Raw genomic sequence first — 9,024 nt, 5'->3', positions numbered from 1 at the left:
AATAGCAGTTCAACCAAATAGACCCTTAATCATTACACTTTAAGCAAGTTTAGGAGCTAATTAGACATTATGTAAGTTTAGAAGGCCGATTAAGTTTTTTTAGATAAATTCATGAGACAAATGATGTTTTAATGTATTAAGCCTTTTTTTCACAACCATTATATATAAATTTAATTACTTTATAGAGAAAAGATTGACCATGAACTTATTCTAAAACATTGATTAGTCCCTAAACGTATAAAGTGTCTCGTTAGTCCATCCAACTTGTTTAAAATAATTTATTGACTATTTGAATTTGTTCAAAGTAATGCTCTTCTGAATTTACTTACGATGATTCATTAGCCATTGAACTTATTTAAAATGATATACATTTCAATTTGATTAAATCTATAACAAAATTCAAAACTTAAAAATAAAAATCTAATTCATGATTCTAAAACTTTAAAACAAATTAATTTCTACTCTTTAGACTTTTAATGCATTTTGCTAGATTTAGGGACTTAGAGCAGGCTAATTTTTTTTTTTTTTTGAAACTAGAGCAGGCTAATTAGATATTATGATTTAGGGATTTAGGGACTTTTAATGCATTTTCTAAAAAAAAAAAGGGAAAAAAAGGCTTGGTTTCCTTTTGAATATTTAAATTATTAATCATATTTTTTTTATGTTTTAATTATATTGCAAATACATAGGGGTGGCTCTAGGGAAGGTGGCCTAGGGGGCCGCCTAGAACCTCCAATTTAGGTAGGCCTCTGATTTTTTTATTTTTTATATAAAATTTAAAACTAATTTTAATTATAATATAATAATGATGGAGATATCAATTATTACAAATTATTTCCAAAAATATCTAATCTTAATTAATAGTAACCAATATATAGAAAATAAGAGTACACTTCACTAAATGTAATTGAAAATTGACAACAATAATTTTTTAATTGACTTAAAGTTAATTCTGCTTACAGCCATTATAATTAAGGGTAAATTAGTGAATTATCAAATTAAAATTAGGTTATGGCCATATTTCATGAGACACCAAAAATGTTTTTTTTTGCACCTATTCATGAAACAAACTGGTTGTTATTAAAAAAAATCATTTTTTTTAAAGCAAAGAAGGCTCAAGGCTCGAAGAGAGAGAAAAGGAAAAAGAAACTAAAGAAGATAGTTAAATCCGGATTTAGAGAGACCAAAACATTTAGAAATTTGGATTTAGAGCCTAATTAGCAGTATACCTGCGCTTTGCACGGAAAGTTTTTTTTACAGTTTTTTTATAATTTATTATTATTATTAATTTCTTTTGGGACGGGAAGTATAAGTTTTTACAAATCCAAAGGAAATCAAGGAAAATGCATGTCAAATCTACATATGAAAAATCGAGAAAGAACAAAATAAACGAATTCCATAGTTCTCATATATTTGATTTAAATTAAACAAATGAAGACACATGATATCATTTTGAGTTGAAACTGAAACTTAATTATAAAAAAAGCAAATATTTGAGAATAAATGTTGTACATGTTGATATGCTAATTGTTTAAGCTTTTTAAGTACTCCTATAAATTAGTAACTACAAAAACTAAGTAACATTCATTAGAAAAGAAGGATTTCATATGATCTTATAAAAAAAATATTGATTTAAGATGCATACAATTCATTAACTACAAAAACTAAGCAACATTCATTAAAAAAGAAGCATTTCATATGATCTTGATTTCCTTTTATTTTGTAGCTATATTAAAGGTGCAAACTTAAATCAATCCAGTTGCATTTTCATATTACATTTAGAGAAACATATTCATTTTGTCAATCCAAGTCATAATTTGCAAGTGATGTAAACTTAATGTAAGTTTGCATGGGTCTTGTAGGTACTAGTCTTCTGGTTATATTCATATAGTTTTAGTCTAGGTATATTCATATATATAGTATCACATGTGTTTATAGTATATTTACATGATTTGTAACGTAAACATTACTTTCTTTCTATTGACCAAACAATATAAACAGTCAAACTGATAGAAAAATCTTTGATTTTACCAACTTCGAATACTGCAATCTTCTTTTTACAATAAAAAAACCTGTAATAACTCTTTTATACAAACTCACGAAACCACATGAGTTATATTTAGAAGTTTCCCGTTTGAAAAGTGAATTAGAATGATATAATAATTGAAATGTTTAAAATTAAATTCAGCTACCACCTCTATTTAACCTTCCAAAATCACACCTACAATGCTTTGGAGAAACGGTTCAGTTTAATTCAGTTCAGTAGCAATCAATTCAGTTCAGTTCAACAACATTTAGTTTCAGCATTTAATTTCAGCATTAAGTAATTTATCATTATTTATTATAATTATAATTATTTATATATAATTTATTATCATCATTATTATTATTCATCTATAATTTATTATTATTATTATTATTTATCTATAACTTATTATTATTTGTTATTATTATTATTATTTATCTATAGTTTATCATTATCTATAAATTAGATAAAAGTCAAGAAATGATAGTTTATTAAAGTATATATCGTTTAATAAAAAAAATAAAGTTAAAGTATGCATCCATATTTTGAAAAGTTAAGAGTTTGTATTCATATAAAAATTTGTATTTAATTTCATAGGTTTTAAATTGTATGTAAATTTGTGTTTGTATGTAATTTGTATTTTTAATTTAAATTAGACTCATTTTTATTTAATTTCATAGGCTTTTATCGAGCCAAGATTTTTTCAAACATTTGATATTCAATTTAGTTTTATCTTTAGTAATATATTTATTTATTATTGATATTATTATTATTATAAGTTTATTAATGTCCAATATTATCAGTAAAATTATTTTAAAGTCTAATATCATCATTATTGTTAAGTTCGCTAGCATTCTGTTAAGTTCAGTAGTATTCAATTAAGTTCAGTAGCATTCAGTTAAATTCAGTTCAGTTAAGTTCAGTATTCAGTAGCATTCAGTTCAGTCAGTAATTCAGTTCGGTTCGGTTCAGTTCAGTTTTTTTTCAGTGATAAATAACAGAGCCTTAGTTTGGCCCAAAGTAAATTTTAGGTCTAATAAATTTGCTTCTAAACTTCCAACAAAATTTGATTGGCCCCTTAAACTTTCAAAGTATTCTAATAGTTCCCTCAATTTGCATAAAATGTACAGTTAGCCACCTGAATTTGCGTAAAATGTAATCAATTAATCAGTCAGTTGCAAAAAATTAAGTTAAATGGGGAAGATGTATTGCATGCATCTTAAAAAAAGAAGTAAAACGACCAAAGTCAGGGATATATACAGTCCTAATATTAGAAAAGATAAATTTTATAGTTAAACTGTCAGATTGGGTTCAATTCTTCTCAACGTGTTCATCACCCTTGGTAAGTTCTTTTGGACACTGTTGTTCACTTTCTCCGTCATTTCATCAACAAGTTGCTTTCTCATATTTCTTAAACTTTTTGCCAATTTCTCTACATGGATGCGAGGAATGATTGGTGTCAACAGTTCCTTCAGTTCCGATTAAGAAAGTGGTTATTTTTACTGTATAAATCTGTATTTTTTTTGCCAAAATAAACCTGTTGAGACGTTAAATTTACCTTATTCACGGTAAATACCATCCAGTAAAGTTTAGGGGTTAGTTTTCAAAAAGTCGGTCCACTTATTAAATTTCTAGTGAAGTTTTCGGTTAGTTTAAAAAAAAATCCTTAAATTAAGGGGTGATACTTAGAAAGATATCAATATTTGGAAACTGATGTCAATCCCAGACTAATCCTAAGACGTCAACATACATTTATTGTTCTGAGCGAAATGGATACTATTTCATAAATTTGGAAATACCATATTCTTTATTAGGCAATATTTTTTAAAAAAATTTGGATTACATGCCATTAAAAAAAATTTGTTTTTATCCTAAAAAAGGTTTAAAATTAATGTGGAAGATTACATTGGATTGTTTAAGATTTGTTTTAAAAAATGTTAAAATACAAGAATACCCTTCCTAATATATAAAGAGTTATACAACTCTATAATGAATTTATAAACGATTGTTTTTATGCAAAAATACTCTTTCTAGTTTTTCTTTTAGCCTATTATCCTATTATCCCATAATGAATTCACTTGTTAGAGTTTTTTCATGTGCTCTAATTCTTCTTATGTTGCTGCTTGTAAACGATGGCAAGCTTCTACATTTTTTTACTATGTGCATTTAATTAATAAATATAAATATAAATATTACTAATTTTGTTCTTCAAATTAATGTATAGGAATGTGGGTACACACCGCAGAAGGTGGGAAACAATGTTGGGCAAAAAAGCGAAAAATACAAAGGAAGATGCAACAATAATAGCAATTGTGCTAATGTTTGTATAAGTGGGGGATTTGAAGGCGGTACTTGCAAAGGACTTATCCACCGTCATTGTTATTGCTATAATGACTGTTCGACTTCACCTTTTTGGGAAGTCATAAGTAAATTTATTTCTATTATTACAAAATAATGTAATAAGATAATAATAATAATAATAATAATAATAATAATCTTTTTTTGAATTATTTTCATGTATGGTTGTATTTTTACTTTCAATTATTTAGAATTGTGAAGGAGTGGGAGCTTAAATATTTAATTAAAATTTTATTAAAATATAAAATGTTTTTTTTTTGGCATAACACCCATTTAAGCCCCTAAACTAATAGCCCAAATTCAATTATATCCCCAATCTATTAAAATCGACAATCAACCCCCTCAATCTATTACATGCTCATTCATATAACATACCTAAATTTTGGATTTCACACTTGTAATATGTTCTTTAGAATCGATTTAAATTATTCATGTATTAAATTTTCCAATGTATCAAAATTTGAGTAAATAATTACTAATTATTATTAATTAGGTATCTAATATATAAAAATAGAATATAAATAAAAAATTTGAGTTTTAATTTTTTTTTTAAACTGGGAATAGTTATTAGTTGATTTAATCGAGATATGTTTTTCTCTGTTGATCTTTTTGTATGTTCTGGACTGGTCTGGTGCTTTTTTCTTTTTATTTTTGGAGCTGCTAATCTTCTTCTATTATCCTATAGGCTGACATATAAAGTACAGTTTTCAATGATTAATTTGTTTAGGTGAGTATAATTTTCTATAATTAATAAAATAACATAATTTGATAGTAAAATAAAATAATTAATAAATGGAACATATTCCAATTTATAAAGTAAAAGTAAGAATTAAGGGGCGAACTAAAAACAAAATGGGGAATTGTAACGTGGAGGGGCTTAATCGAACTCAATTTGAACAATAGGGTGCGGATTAAAATGTGGAGAGGTTCAATTGAACTCAATTTGAACAATTATTGAGGGGTTCAATTAAACTCAATTTGAACATTTGGGGTTGATTTGTAATGCGGAATGGTTCAATTTAACTCAATTTTAATAATTTGGGGTTGATTTGTAGTCCTAAGGGGTTCAATTGAAACGAATTGAACGGATGGAGCCAATTTGGAAATGCAAAGGGACTAATCTGTGATGGTTTAAACAAACAGGGGGTTGATTTAGAAAAACGGAGGGACCAAAATGAATGGAGATTAGAATCGATGGGGTTAAAATATGATATTTAAAAATGTGTGGAGTCAATCTACAGATATAGAGAATTAGAGAGGTGAATTTACAAATAGGAAAAAATTCCTACAAGCTAGATCGATGACAAGGATTAAATCCCTATTTAGTATTTATTTGGATTTTAGGGTTTGGGTGGTAATCTGCCTTATTTAAAAAAAATCAGAAAATGTTTCTTTTTTTTCCGATTAAGAAAATGGTTACTTTTATTCTATAAATCTGTATTTTTTTGCCAAAACAAACCCGTTGAGACGTTCAATTTACCTTATTCACAGTAGATACCATCCAGTAAAGTTTAGGGGTTAGTTTTCAAAAAGTCGGTCCACTTATTAAATTTCTAGTGAAGTTTTCGGTTAGTTTTAAAAAAAAAATCCTTTAAATTAAGGGGTGATACTTACAAAGATATCAATATTTGGAAAATGATATCAATCCGAGACTAATCCTAAAACGTCAACATTTATTGTTCTGAGCGAAATGGATACTATTTCATAAATTTGGAAAGACCATTCTTTATTAGACAATATTTTTTTTTAATTTGGATTCCATTGGATTGAAAAAAACTTGTTTTTATCCTAAAACAGGTTTAAAATTAAATGTGGAAGTTTACATGGGATTGTATAAGATTTGTTTTAAAAAATATAAAAATACAAAAATACCCTTCCTAATCCCTATATAAAGAGTTATACAACTATCTAATGAATTCATAAACGATTGTTTTATACAAAAATACCATTTCTAGTTTTTCTTTTAGCCTATTATACTATTTATCCCATAATGAATTCACTTGTTAGAGTTTTTTCATGTGCTCTAATTCTTCTTATGTTGCTGCTTGTAAACGATGGTAAGCTTCTACATATTTTCTTTTACTATGTGCGTTTAATTAATAAATATAAACATTACTAATTTTGTTCTTCAAAACAATGTATAGGAATGTGGGTACACACGGGAGAAGGTGGGAGACAATATTGGGCAAAAAGCGAAAAATACAGAGGAAGATGCAACAATAATAACAACTGTGCTAATGTTTGTATAAGTGAAGAATTTGAAGGAAGTACTTGCAAAGGACTTATCCACCGTCATTGTTATTGCTATAAGGACTGTTCGTCTTCGCTTTTTGGGAAGTCATAAGTAAATTTATTTCTATTATTACAAAATAATGTAATAAGATAATAATAATAATAATAATAATAATATTATTTTTTTTTTGAATTATTTTCATGTATGGTTGTATTTTTACTACTTTCATTCGTTCTCCTCTTATATGATTATATATATGATGCAATTAATTAGATTTCAAAATCTTGGTGCAGCCACAATCCAAAATCTAATCTCAAACCTTCCTTGCATTTCTAAAATAAACCTTCCTTGCCACAATGAGATATGGGTCTGGAAAATCAATTCTGTTTAACGCAATAAGACATGGAATATGTTTAACAGAAATTTAATTCCGATTAAATTAAGGTTACATCGATTTGGGTCTTAAAGATTTCCAAGCCATGGAATATGGAAAAACCAACAAGAAAAGAGTAGTAAAGAAGAAAAAAAAAACCAGTAATTAATGGTAAAAACCGTTTCAATGAATCAAACGAGGATGGTGGTGGTCGGAAGAGAATGACCAGAGGTGTGGTGGTCGGGGAAGGAAAAACAGATCTCAAACGTAAAGGGACGGTACTAAATAAATGAACGTGTATTTCCTCATTAATTATTAAGTTTAGTTTTACAGATGTTTCATTTTGAATGGCTATGGCACACCACGTCAGAATCTGAATCTGATATGGTGTGCCTGGCGCATGGTAAAATTTCTCGGCATACCACATCAATCAGACTATGATGCAGTGTGCGAGGTATATCGTAATTTATCATATGATAATGCAGTTTTTTTACAATATTTAACATAATTTTTAAAATATCTAAAAAACCATTTTGTATGTTAGCAAGTTTATGTAAGGGGTTAATTAGTTTGGTGCTCATTACGTATCAAATGCACATAGTGAAATTTTAATTAAATATTTAATGTCACATCCGATCCTAAACGGCATCGGGTATGAACGGAATATAAAATAACGAACTTCGGACAGCCTGAAACCCGAATATATATTCTAATATATAAAAATTTATTCGGACTCCCTAAAATTTATTTAATTATTTGATTTGGACTTGATAATTCTATCAAGCTTCCTACGTATCCCGAATGTCTTTTGATCTTTAAATCGGGAATCAAAGCCACGTAGTTCTACCTATTTTAGGTAGTTCTCTTAACTTAGGTACTCATTTTAACTTATTGACACGTTGATTGATTCGTGAATAACTTAATTGTATATTTCACTTTATTACTATATAATTTAATATATATAAATCATTTTATCAAAACGAAACAAATCGAATAACGTTTTATCAAAACGAATCAAATCGAACAACGTTTATCAAAACGAATCAAATCGAACAACGTTTTATCAAAACGAATCAAATCGAATAAACCGCTTTAACAAACCAACTAACTCATGAACGAATAAACGTTTCATCAACCCAATTTCGTAATCAAACCAATTAACAAATCAACTCGTAATCAAACAAACGTAAAACATTATAATTCAAATCATCCAACATTATCAAAACATAATACAAAATTTGCGTGTATGTCCATCCTCGAATTCCACCCGTGTAGCTTATCATAACATCAATCATATCAATAATCGAGATATCTCATTCATATCTCGCATTGCCTAACGTTAGGACTACCAACCGTGCACTCTGGCCATACCGCCCTTAGGTATGGTCTTACAAATACAACTCCTACCCCGGGCAATCCTAGATGGACAAAACCATTTTTCTATCTTTCAAAATATCGCAACATAAAAATCATATTTGAACTTCAATCCAAATCACAAAAATATTAACAACACCTGAATCAGCTTTCTCAATCCAAAAATACTTCATATAAAATTGTCAAACTCATTTTCTAATTTTCAAAATATCACAATCGTAAATAATTATTCTACAATCAAAATCAAATATATATAAACAATATATTTCAAACAATTTAATAAAAAAATATATTCAAAATAACTCAAAGATTATATATATAAATAATTTAAAACTAAATTTTAAACCAAATACTTTTACGGGACTTATTTTTATCTGTCATTACGTAGAACATTAAAACGGTGTAGATACCCATTTTGTCCGGGGTAAATTTTCATCTTTTCTTAAATTTACCTTTTTAGCCAATTTATTTCATAAAATACTTACATTGCCGTGTTTACTAAATATATCGATATTTTGCTATATTTAGTAGATATACTTATATTTTGTTATAGACTATTCTTAATTACATCTTACAAAAAGAAAAATACTAATGTGTGAAATGATGTCAACATACAAATTAATGTTTACATTTACAAATAATAAAAACCTTGTTAATACT

Source organism: Euphorbia lathyris, chromosome 8 (assembly GCF_963576675.1).
Source record: "Euphorbia lathyris chromosome 8, ddEupLath1.1, whole genome shotgun sequence".
Taxonomy (NCBI): Eukaryota; Viridiplantae; Streptophyta; class Magnoliopsida; order Malpighiales; family Euphorbiaceae; genus Euphorbia; species Euphorbia lathyris.
The sequence above is the reverse complement of the archived record's forward strand: the minus strand, read 5'-3'. Positions refer to the sequence as shown.